Here is a 12,974-nt window from a genome sequence, read left to right on the forward strand (position 1 = left end):
TTTCCCCACCCTGTTTTTTCTTCCCCCAGCAATGAGTGTGTGGCACATCTGGGCTTAACAGCAATATGGTGTATCAGCCTTTGCTTTGAAGAAAATTATTAAACTGTCAGGTCTTCTATTCTGTATAACAGGCTAGAAAATACAATGGCACAATGTGATGCAAAGGTGTTATGGGTGCAAGCTTTCCTATGTTACATCTTTTACATCCTATCTTGGTTTCATCCCTCTAACTATGGAATAGTAAAGATTTTTTTTCATTCTAATTAACTACTGTATCTGCCACAGACCTTGGGAGAGGTTAGTGCTGTCCAAGACATATATTCAAAAGTCTTTGTAATCCAAATGAATGTTTATTAAAACACCACTGCTGGTTTTTTGCAGATGGTGAGCCAGTGACATCTCAAGGATGTCATAGTGCTAAAAGAGAAAAATTCTGACAATAGACCTTCCTCCCAACAGTCCCTCTGAATACAAGATTCCATCTATGGTTACCCGCGTGGTTATTTTGGTCTACTAGTGCCTCCAGCAATGGTGTGGAGAAGGGAGATTTCCACGTACTGGACTGGGACCTATTCCTCTGCAGATGTCCCAGTAAATGAGCAGTAAAATGGTCCCAAAGGCATATTGTCCTCATGTAATCCTTTCCTGCAGTCAGGGTTTCTTTAGTGCTTTCTTATGTGCTTCGCTCCATAGTCTTGTGTGAATCAGGTGATGGGAGCTCCTGTGGGATGCTATCTTGCAGTCTTGTAGATTAATCTTTCCTTTACTTAATTTACTTTATATTTATACCATTTATACTCACTCAGACAACCCTAAACATTCTTTCTTGCTCCCTGGTGCTTCTGTGCCCCTGAAGTTCTCATCTGCAATTCCCGTGATGCTCCTCACAGTTGTTATTTGGCCAACCTACACATGCTGTAATCTCTTCCATCTTTTTATGTTCCTCTTGTTTTATTTCCCTCCAAGTTGTTGACATGTAGCTAGCACCGCGTTGTCCAGAACTAAACATGTCTTCGAGCTGTGGTCTCACTACTATATTAAAAAATGGGACTATTGCCTGTATCTCTGAGAAGAGGTCTCTGCCTTTACAACCCCAAATTAAATTAACTGCATGATTTTTTCTGCCATATCACATTGCAAAAACATATTAAATCTGCTGTCTACTGTCTCCCTGAGGTCTTCTGGCATTTCTGCTTTTAGTGCTTGAGCACAGATGATTCCTCTCTTCACCTCAGTTTCTGTCTTTCAGTAGCTTGTATGTTGTACCTACTGCCTTTGTAGACACGTGGGATCTTTCAGGGTTCCTCTTTGAGGAACAGCAGTGTGATTCCTTACACATAAGTAAATTCCCTCTCTTTTTTTAGTATTAAATAATCTGTCTCCACCATTTCCCTTCCAGGCTGTCCTATGATAGTCTGCCTCAGTGCAATTAAAAGGCGTGTTACTCCTTTTGGTTTCCAGATTTTCCTATTTATAACTGTATAGAGCGCTGGCCTGTATGTTAATAATCTGCCACAATCTGTTTGAACGTTGCATACTGAGGATCACAGGTTGAAACTCTTTTTCTGGAGAAAGGAAAATGCTGTTCTTGCCTTAGGAAGTTTCTGTCCCAAATGTCAAGAATATGGATTAGCTTTTCTTTGGTGGGGAATGACATAGTAAAATGTTGCTTTGTGCGGGAGAATGTTTCTATGGGTGGCACAACACTCTGAAATTAGCTTCCTTGGGAAGTAAGGTCTATCTATCACATAAACTGCCATTGTCCTCATTTTCTATGGTATAAACACAAAGCAACATGAATAGAGGGCAGAAACCATCACAAAACCAAAACTTTGTTCCATGCATAATTTTCTTCCTGAGGAGAGAACAAAACAAAAAAAAACCCAACCCCCCCCTCACCAAAAAACCAACCAAAAAAAAACCAAACCAAACCAAACCAAAAAAAACCCTTCATATGACAGAAGGTAGACAGCTAATGCAGTCTGAGAAGGTACTTGGATATTATGTTTATGAAAACAGTGAAAGAAGTGATACAGAAGGGAATACATTTTATCATATTCTACTTCATAGATAAGAGAATATGGAGGAATCAGTTAAGGTAAAACATTAAAATGGTATTTTAGCCATGATGGTCTAAATATCCTAGGGAAGCAAGGTTTGTGGTGAAAGGTAATATCTTGTATTAGATCAACTGATAGAGCTAGAAAAAGCAAACAGCTATTGGGCTCAGGGTCTTTTTATCAGATCTGACAGAAAGCAGCAATATTCAAGCTAGCTACAGGTTAGATGCAATTGCTCTTAGTTTAATCTAATTAGATTAATCAATTGGACCACTTGAGAAAAAAAAAAAAGGAGCACCTATGAAGTGGAAAGGGGTGTAAACAGCAGTGACTGACAGGCTGCTGGTTTTCTCATGGACCTCTAGCGAAAAAGGGCTGTTTGTGCTGGTGACAAAGGAGAGGTCAGCGGGGAGGCTGTAGCAGGCTAGGCAGGCAACATCTCCCTTAAATCCATTGCTTTAGTATCAAGGGATTATAAGTTTTAATGCCAAGCTTTAGCTTTTGGGAAGGTTTTGGTCTCCTTTGGGGTAAGGATTGAGGCGTTCATGTTGTTGCTGTCTCACAAATACTCTCCTAATGTCCATTACTGGCTGACTGTATGTGCTTGTTGTAAGACAGCAATTATTTTGTTTCATTCACGTTGTTTCTGTGGGGTATTTCATGTGCTGGATGAAGTGATGAACTGTAGTGATTTGAGGCAAGTACATGCAAGAACAAAGAATTTCAGTGGATTTGCTATGGGAGGAAAGGCGTTGATTGTTCTGTCTGTGAGGTGGTACTGACGTATTTCATATTTGATGCTCTGGTGGTATCTGGTTCTATTCCTTATGTTTGCATCTGTGGATTTGCTTCCTATAATGAGTTGCAAAAGGAAGAGCCTGAAGGTTAGCAGGAGAGACATGGGGGAAAAACACCCTTTCAGAGCCAGTAGTTTAAGAGATTATTTTATGAGTGGATTTTAGTATGGAGTATTATCATCAGCAGGAGCATGTGTTTGCAGGGGAGAATGCTACAGCAGAGACTAAAATAAAAACCATAAAAACAGATTGTCAGAAAGCTAATGTGGCTAGAGACTTTTCCAATCCCTGTTAATTTTGGTAGCATTAGACAAACACCAAATAAACCTTGATTCCTTGAAAACCTATTTTCCAAAATTGCTATTGTTGCTATTGTACCTTTATTGTAGCAAATTTGTATCTGTTTTATGGAAGGGTGACTTTCGTGTATAAAGCAGATCACCGGTTCTCCTCAGAGCAGGTGTAAAGTTATCTGTATGACTGGCTGAATTTCACAGCCTTTTGTTGTGCTGTGAATGGCTGCTGATCTTATTGCATCTGCTTTATAGAGGAAGTTTGATGGTCTGTAGGTTCTTGTGTATGTGCTGGCTTTTGGGGTGCCATTTTTAATGTCAGCTGTGATGTCTAGGAAACTGATGCCCGTGGAATAGCAATCTTGGGATGGCAGGGAAGCTGCTCATTGAATTGGTGGTTGTGTTTGATGAGGGAATCTGAGGTTTTCTGAGCTGTCTGCATTTTTGATAGAAATGTCACCTGTGTCTCCTCTACAAGTCCTGGCTTGGTGGTGTTGTCTTTCAGTCTTGGATTGTGAAGAAAAATGGCATATTGGGGTTTTAAAGACCTGCAGGAATCTCTGCCCCCTACTTAGAGTTTGGCAAACAAAAGGATTAAATGCTCTCTTTAGAAGAGGGCTGGATGATTGCTGCATGGTGGAGCAGACAAAAACATTTCAAATGGTTCAAAACCAAAAATACTGAATGTATTTTTAAAAAAAAATCCTTTGGGAGCTGTTAAATATGAAGACCCCAGCTATTGGTAAGTGCCTGACCACAGGATCATGGTCATGGTCATAGTCTTCTGGGGCAGTGTCGTGGGCTGTTTCTTGTAGCCGACTCCTAGGGTTTGTGGCCTCAAAGGCAGGATGCTGATCTGATCCAGCACTGCTATTTCTCAGATCTCTTCTGGAGAAAACGAGGGTTTTTCCTCTCTTTCGTTGCGAGCCCCAACTAGAAAGCGCATAATTACGTTTTTATTTACTTTCCTGACTGCAGCGGCAGGCCCGGGCCTGTGCATCAGGGCCCCAAGCGCATCGCCAGCAGCCTCAGGAGGGGAACAAACCCCGGCTCGGGGCTCCACATTACCGCTCCCGGCGCGGGGGGCAGGACGGCCCTCCGGGCAGCGCCCGCCGCCCCCGCCCCAGGCCGGCAGCGCTCCGCCGCCAGAGCGCTCCTCGCCTTCCTCCGCGCCGGCCCCGCCGCCGAGCCCGCCCCGCCGCCGGCTCCTCCTCCCCGCCGCCGCTCCGCCAGCAGCCAGTCGGGCCCGAGACCCGCTCCGGGCTGCGGGGCCTGCGCCGAGCGCCGGCCGAGGGCGGGCAGGGGAGAGCGGCAAGGAGGGGCAGCGGAGACCGAGCCCGCGCGTCACATGAGCTGACAGGACCCGGACCCGCTCCCGTTCCCCTCCGCGCAACAAAGGCTCGGGAGCTCCTGTGCCCGCCGCGGGACGGGGCGGGGCGGGGCGGGACGGGGCTGCCATGGGACACTGAGGGCCGCCGGCCCGCACAGGTAAGCGGCGGCGAGGGGTGTGTGTATGTGGGACCCCGGCGTGTGTGGCGCTTGCTGGGGGTGTTATTTGCTTTCCACACCCGCCCTCCCGCGGGTCCCTCCGCCGCCTTCCCTCGTGTGAGCGCGGCTCGGGCAGCCGGGCAGTCCCCGCGCTGGGGGTCTGTCCGTCTCGTTAGTCTGCAGTTACTTCATGTTATTTCATTTTTTACGGCAGTCAAACAGTTAAGACCCTGGGGGTTTGTGCGTTGCCACCCCCCCTCCTTCCCTTACCCATCTCCCTCCCCTCCCCCGATACGGACCTCCACGTCGTGACCTTTCTGGCTGTTAAGGATAATATTAAGGTGATCTCTATTTTTGTTAAAGCGCTGTCCTGTTTACGAGCGTCCAGGCCAGATCAGTGCTGGGGTGGTGATCTGGCCAGCCCCCCGGGACCTGCCCACTGGGTCGGTGGCTGGAAGTTGTTGACAGCGGCGGGCGCGCACGTGTGCCACACGCTCCTCGAGGGTTAGGGCTGGAAACTCCCGCTGGGAGCCCGGGCAGCCGCACTGCCGAGGCAAAAATACCCCAGCAAGGCTGGCCGCTGAAGCTTCTGCTTGTTTGGGAAGCCTGCTACCTGGCTGGTGGGGGTTGAAGTGCTCCCGGGGGCACAGATGTCAGGCAAAGCTTGTGGGTGGGCGAAGGCGGCCCTGGGGATGTTTGCTGGGGGTGCAGGTGGGGCTTGCATGGAGATGGCACGGTGGCACTGGTGATGGGAATGAGGAGCTGTGGGCAGCCTGGGCAGGGTTCTTAGCCCCTCTTTCGTGTGTGTGGTTCAGTGTGATGCTGCTGATCACACTGTGTGGGGTTTTTTTGTCTGGTTTTGGTTGTTTAAATGTTTTTGTTGTTGTTGTTGTCATGGTTTTTGTTGTTGTTGTTTTTTTTAAAAAAATATTATTGGCTTGTGACCCAGTATGCTGTGATTTGAAAATAATCTCTCCTGGGCATGCTTAGGATCTTCCTTCATATGGCAAGTGACCACTGGCTTATGTTTTAATGGAGGTGCCCCTAAACCCTGTCTTTGTCCAACTGGGAGTATCCCTGGGAAGGAGTTTTCCTCTGTGTGGTTATTTTGGCTTGTGTGGATGGAGAAGAAAACACAGTTGCCTTTCAAAGGGAGATGCTTGGGCAGCCTTTACAATTGTGTTAAATCTCTTCAAGTCAAACTTAAATGCAAGTCGAACTACAAAGCCACCTGCTGCCCTCTATGTGCCAAGTACCAGTGAGGGCAGAAACAGTTTCTGGCAAAGCCATTTGTGTTTGGGTGGTATTGCAGAACTGTGGTTCAAGCAGTAGGAAACTGTTGGCATGCCAGGGAAGGTGCTGGGCGGTGAGGAAGCCAAGGGCGTGTAGCACCTTCTAGCTGATGTGTCCTGAGGTATTTCACTGCTCCTCTTGCTGCAGGGTTTGGGAAGAAATGGGGTGCATGACAAAAGAAGTTGGGCAGATACTGCTGTTAGCCTTGACTGTTCAAAAACTATGAATTAGCCCACATGTGCTGCCCCCATCCTAGCATTTTTAAGGATTTGGTGTCCTTCAGGGTGAACCAGATTTTCAAGTTTATGCCTATCTTCATGCTGACTTGGACCTGGAGTTTATTTTTAATGGAAGCCAAACATCTTAAGCAGTGTGACTTTAGTTAAAGCAGCAAATGTTCCAAGACTGGGCAAAACTGTGAAAACAGAGAATACTAATTTTAATTGTGCATTTTCCCGCAACTCCTGCTGTTCCCAAGATTTCTGTCCCAACTCTATTCACTTTGTGGGTGTTTCTTGGTCATAGTGGAAAACAGAAGGCAAGTTGTCAATAGCTGGTTCAAGTTGGGCTGCTGAGGGCTGAGAACGTGACTGGTTTTTAATATAACTAACTAGCTGTGTCACAGGGGTCTGATCTGAGACCCTGAGAGTTCGTTTCTTGTGGGTCATTAGCTGCTGTGGAAGACCAAATGATTGTGGCTGACACCTGGTCTTCATGGGATAGGAGAAAAGGTTGGCTTTTTCTCTAGCGTTGATGGGAGGTTTGAAGTGAAAGTTAGTTCATCTGTCCCTTCCCTTTAAAAGAATGTACAGTACATTTTTGAAACTGAGTCATCAGGTTCAGTTTATTTCAAGTATTTTAAGCTGTTATGAATTTGATGCACTTTGGCCACATGCTTACTGGAACTTGTTAGGCAGTCTTGCTCAGATTTGCCCTGATTGGGCTCAAAAAGGTGATGAGGGGGTTTCCTTGCTGCAGCTCTTTTAGATCTGAGCAGGGCAGAAGTATCTTAAAAGAGGTGGAATATTTTGATGGCCTGTGCTCCAGACAAACTGGGAAGGGAATGTGCAAGGCTCTTGTCCACCAGCCAAGCATGGATATGCTGTCAGCCTCCCACTGATAAACCAGAGTTACTTTTTGACTCTCTCTGAGCTGTGCTTCTTGAGAAGTGTAGCACAGGATCAGGCACATGGTGTGTGGAGGGCAAATTCTCTCCAAAGTCACTTTGTTGTGAAGTGATAACAAGGATGCACAGATTCAGGAATGATTATTAGTGCCTGATGACCTTACCAGGATTGTGTGATGACACTGAGTATAGATAAAACGTTTTATGTCCCATAAACTTGGTTCTAGCTTCAGGATAAACTGCAAGGCTTTTGAAAATGTCTGAATTTGATGATTCTCTGGTAACTGCAAATAGGTGCAAGCATTAATTGCTTGAAAAATGTCCTTAAAAATAAGAACAGATACAGATGCAGGCTATAGGTAGGAAAGTGAAAGAAGAGGTAATCACTATTTTTTGTTATATTTTAAAAATCACATTTAATCCTGCATATGTGATTCTGTGGATGACCCAGCAGCTCCAGCAGTTTATTAATTTATTTAAAATGGCTTTGTAGTTCACCTTGAAAACCACTTCCTGCCATATGGTTATATTATTTCCCTATGCCACATTTTTTTGCTAATTATCAAGACCATTTGCTTTAAAATAGGTGTTTTTAATTTAACAGCCTTGTCTGCCTCTCCTGCTTGATCCTGCCCTGGAGTCAAGAGGCCGTGTCTGTTCATTCTCCATGGCAACAGGCTGTGATTTACTTATTTCAGTTTAATTAAAAAGCAGATATCAAATTCTAGGCTTTATATGTTTCTTATATTAGAAAAATATCAGTGAATCAGTATCCACAACGGATCTACCAGTCTAAAAAGTAAAATTCTTGACCTAAGCCACTGGTTTCTTTCTCAGTCCACCCCTTTGGAAGAGTTTGGGAGAGGGGCAGTGCTATAACCTGTCCTCAGGTGAAGGAATTTATATGCAGGTTAGAAATGAAGGCCTAAGCCATAAATTCGTTTTTCAAGCTCTGCGATTGTACAAATACTAATTTGTGTTAGTCAGGGATAAGGAAAAATGGGCAATGACAGGCAGTTGCTGGCTAAAGAGGGAATTAGGGTCAAGAAAGGACCTTGGGGGTGGATAGAGGAACATGGTAAATTTACTAATGTTCAGGTTTTAGGTTTGGTAGAAAATGGATGGAGTGGAAGCAGTGTAATTAACTGCCAAAATTAACACTCCTTTTTTCTTTCAAAACCAGCACACCAATTCTTAATAGGATTATTTTCCCTTGAAGGGCCTATTGAGATGACTCAGCCTTTGGAGTACCTGCATGCCAGTGGTGGTTGCTTCCTAGGAGAAGCTGTGCCTGCTGAATTGTATAACTAGACTCAGGTGCTATTTCTGAGCTCTGATAATGTGTGGAAGAAGACAAGTTGGCTGTGCATTTTTATGAAGCCTTAAGGAGCAGTTATCATCAGAAGAGTGCCTGCATAAAACTGCACCTTTGGATTTCTTTTTTCCCCTTTAGTGTTGCTACTCCCAATGCTTTTTCACAGTCATGGCTGGCAGCTGGCAACAACAGACACTGGTTCTTGCTCCTCCTAGCTCTGACAAAGCCCATGAGGCTGTGTCAGATAACACTGGACTCTCTCCTGGTTTGCTTATCTGTATCGATTAAAATTATGTACAGAGTTTCCAGCTGTAGATTCCTGGTGACCATGCACCAACTGGGAAGAGACCCCTCTCTGAGTCCTGAGGTGAGCAGTTAAGCAATGTTTACTAGTAAAGCAAGAATGTTTGGTCTGTGAGCAGTATATCTGAAATCTCATAAGGCTGTTCCTAATAATAACAGAATAAACCCAAGCAAAACCTCAAAGCAAGCTTTTGTTTATTACTGTGTTTAAGCAGATACATTCAAAGAATTTACATCCAATTGGCAACATTCTTAATCCTTTATTATTAGTTTTACTAGAGTATAGTCATGATCTATATTCTCTAAGAGTGCATCTGTTCCTCTTGCTTATCCAGCTTTGAAGTAGACCTTGCTGATATTAATTTCTGTATAGCCTGTAACTTCATCTATAAAATGAAGGGAATACTTCATACAGGCAGCTGTGAAGTTAACATTTATTGTCTGTAAATTGCTTCTAGTAATTGAGCAGAGGAGGTGGAGAGAAATAAAGACAGTGGAGTTAATATAGGCTTGTTTTTTTTTTTTAATAAAAGAAAAGCATAATTTTTGTTCATCTGATGATGTAGAAGCTAATGGGAAAAGAAAAATTCACCCTGAAATTAACTGTTAAGTTTGTAATGAAAACAGACATTTCTTTAACATAGTAATGAAGGCAGCCATCTTGTTTGATAATAACAAAGTCCAATTTAGAAATAGAGAAAATTATTACTGGAAATCCTGCAGTACCTCTTGTATTTCTGTCTAGTTTGTGTCTGTTCAGTTTTAGTGTTGTTTTTCATCTGCATGGCTTCCTTCATAAATGCTACTGGTGTGGACACCTTGATAATAGGTAAAGCTACCTGTTTTAAGAGTATCAGCAAACACCTTTATTACAGGCTTTTCAGCTAGGTCACTTGTTTTGTGTTGACCAGTCACCTTGTTAGATGAAACTGCAGTTTCATGTGCATTGGGATGGATTTTCTTGCTGTGGCTGACCCAATCTAACCACTTGCTCCTCCTAGGAGAGGTGATCATTCCTTGCCCCTGGCTCTGTGGCCATAGTTCTTGCCTTGTGGATACAGCTTCTTCGGCTTTTGGAAAGCTGACTTGCCCAAAATCATAAAAAAGTTAATTGTTTTCTCCTAGGACAGAGAGCTGAACCTGTTCACCAGGTTCAGGCTCGTATCAGAGCTGCCACTAAGGAGGGGCGAGATTTGTTTTGCCAGCAGTGAAAGGTAAGGAATGAAAGAAAGGTGAAAATGGGCCCCCCCTTTTTTTGGCAGCAGTGACCTATTACCCTGGTTCAGTTGTAATGTGAAGCCTCACCCTCATCTTTCATTTTCAGATCCCTCCGTTCCCTCCTGCACCTCTTCTGTCCCTCAGATATACTCCTGTGCCTCCAGATGCCGACTTTATTCCCAAGCAGTATTTTCAGAAGGGGGGGGGGGGGGGGGTGAGGAGAAAAGGTTGAGTTTCACAGCCTCTACAATTGGAGACACACTGTAGTTCCTGTGAGCCTAAGAATTATTATTATTGGCTCATATATTATTATTAACAGGCTCAGAAAATAGTAGCTGTAATCATTCTTTATGAGAGGGCAAAAGGAAACTGCCTGGTGGGATAGCTGTAGGTCAAGTTTGTAAAAGAGCTTCTTCCCCAAACCTGGTGATGGCAGCTGTTTGGACTGAGACCCTGGAGCTGGTGGGACCAGGTGGTCTGGAGTAAATGACAAGGAGAGGAAACCTCTGGAGAGTTTTCTGCATGCTGTGGTGAGCTGGGACTGGAGCTGGGTACCATGGCACCAGGAGGAAGTCTCTCCTTCTCTGAGCTGTGGCTTGCAGTTTTTCCAGGTGTTACTGCCTAACTAGTTTTCAGACACTAGCAGAAATTGGGAAGGCCTTGCAGGACATTGCTGTGGTGTTGTAGAATAGTGCTGTCTTGCAGTGAAGCCCAGGGTGAGATGAAGCTCAGGCTCCATGGGAACTGGCCAAGGCTTCTGCTGACTGGCAGGGGTGGTGTTTCTGCCTTGGCTGTGCCACTGATGTTTTGGTGTATCTGCACTAGCCCGTGCTGGCTGCGGGGAGGACGTGTGTCCAATGAGACACATGCCCAAGTATCTGCTTAGCAGGGGCACAGTGCTGGTTGGAGTGTGCATTTGGAGATGAGATGGAGGCATCTGTTGGCCTACAGTAATTGCCTTATGGCTAAAGGAACATAAACAGTGCCTGTCTGGTGAATTTTCTACAGCATGAAGGTGGAGATGATGTCAGTGAAGAGCAGTGTGCCAGAGGCAGCAGATGCACTGAGCCTGTGCATGTGTGGACTGACCCAGCAGCTGTACTTGGCAGGAGGGGCAGGTTGCAATTGGTGTGGCACACAAATTAGAAATGTTTGTGCAGCCATTTTCAAATAGGGAAAGTCATAGGGAGGGATGAGAGAATTTGCTCCAGCTTTGAATTAGAGATTTGTTTCATGCTGTACTGTAGTTGGGTTGGGTTTTTGAAACATTTAAACCTAAATTCTTCTCATTGGTAGCCGAAGACATGGCAAAAGAAAGGCTACTGTAGGGTTGTGTCGTGTTGAATGGTAAGATTATATACTGGGTGGCTGTTACAGTGGTTTTGTGTTCCAAGGATGGAGTGAATAAAGGAAAGAATCAGTGCATTGATATTAAATAATTGTGCCACTGGATACGGTGACTACAAAGTGTCTTTGTTTTCAAGGCTATGTTTGGGTTTTTTAAAAACTGACACATTTATAAGCCAGCTGCAATATTTTTTTTAAAGATACATTTGTAAGAGTGGGAGCAATATAGAAAATGATGGAAGTATTCTCATTGAGAGGTATGTTTTTTTTTCCATTCCTTTGCACATGCATGCAGCCTCTGGGGAAGATGTTAGTGAAGGAGCTTGGATAATCGGGGTCTTCTCTGGAGCTGCCATTATTCTGATTGGTGTAGTGGGTATTAGCTGGGGAGTGTGTACAGATGCACGCTGATGGGCTGTCTGGGGTTTCATCTCTGCAGTCTCTCTTTTTTTCCCTGCTCCTGGATAGAGATATATATCTTGGCAGATTTGTCTTCCACCTACATCTCTTTCTCTTCTCATGTAAATACTTGCCGATGTATTTATTTTTTTTTTTAATTGTTGTTTTTCTGGCAAATCTTCTGCTGTGCTTGTAATGGGTGACTTTTCTCCTCATGATGATGGGTGTTCCTGTAAGCCAGTCTCTTCCTGGATCACTTTGCTGAATTTTCATGCAATCTGCCCTGTCTGGGGACAGCTTATCTGCTCTTGTGATGGTTGCTCTAATAAAGATCCAGGTATTGTAGCTGACTCCAGCAATGCTCCAGCTGCCCTTTGGTGTGCAAAGGAATGCAGTAAAAAAGCAGCTGTTTTGGGGTCCTGTTTGTCCTCAGATCTGAAATGCTGAGAGCACGTTAGAGTTCCCATGTAGGACTGTAGTAATTAAATAGTACTGGAGGGAGAGGGAGTAGCGGAGCATGTGATGGTCATTTCAGATAGATTAACAAAGAGGGGCTATTACTGTGCCAGCGGAAGACATCCTAATCTGGAGGTTCCTAGCCAGCAAATATTTTCAAAACCTATTCCAGACAGTAAGAGGGAAGCCTGAGAGGTCTGAGCTATAATTAATCGTCCAAATACCACTGGAGGAGCAGTTTGAAGAAGGGAACTCATATGGGAGCCGGGTGTGGTGTAGAGGGGGAAATGGGAATTTCCTGACTTTTGTTTGCAAAGATCAAGCGTAGAAGAAATTTTAGACAAAACAGGTGCAAAGAAGGACTAAAATTAATAGGTAATTCCATTTTATTTACTTTTTGTTTGCACTGTATCCTCCTGGCCAGTGTTACTTGAACATCAGTTGAAGCAGTACAGAGCATGCTTGAGAACTGGAGACATTAAGCAGAGAGAGCGCATCTTATTAGCTTTGCTTTTCAAGCATTAAGCAGAAAGACGGGCTGAAATGTGATTGCAAGCAGATAATAGCAGCAGGCTCCTGAGGCACCACCACAACCCAGCATATGGGGTGATAGATCTAACCATGCCATAGAACTGTTTCTTGTAATAGAAGCTGCTTGTTTTTATGTTGCGGTTGCTGTTGTACTTTCTAATTATCCTATTCATCGCTGTCTGCCATTTTGAGCCTGGCCACGTGGGATGGCTCAGCCCCCTGGAATGTGTGCCCTGTGGAGCACTTCTGCCCTGAATAGTCACAGGAGCTCTGGTAGCCAAAGGGTGAGAGGGAAGAGGTGCCAAGGCTCAAGAGTCCTAGCTATTTCCCCCCTTATTTCCAAGAATA

The 12,974-nt window shown here is 44.6% G+C and overlaps 1 protein-coding gene across 5 annotated transcripts in view; it reads left to right on the top strand.

The window, feature by feature from the left end:
• Positions 1 to 12,974, top strand: part of TCF20 (transcription factor 20) — a 140,826-nt gene that overhangs the window by 6,366 nt on the left and 121,486 nt on the right. For 2 of the 5 annotated variants that reach the window (XM_021552788.3, XM_021552792.3), the window contains exon 1: positions 4,374 to 4,638. The exons of 2 other annotated variants lie outside the window; for them this stretch is intronic. The gene's annotated coding sequence lies outside the window, so the exon portion shown is untranslated. Of the gene's footprint in view, positions 1 to 4,373; positions 4,639 to 4,960; positions 4,980 to 12,974 lie in introns of those variants that run through there. One more of the 5 variants, XM_021552793.2, reaches the window with a different exon arrangement.

This window comes from Lonchura striata, chromosome 5 (assembly GCF_046129695.1).
Source record: "Lonchura striata isolate bLonStr1 chromosome 5, bLonStr1.mat, whole genome shotgun sequence".
In the NCBI taxonomy this organism is placed as follows: Eukaryota; Metazoa; Chordata; class Aves; order Passeriformes; family Estrildidae; genus Lonchura; species Lonchura striata.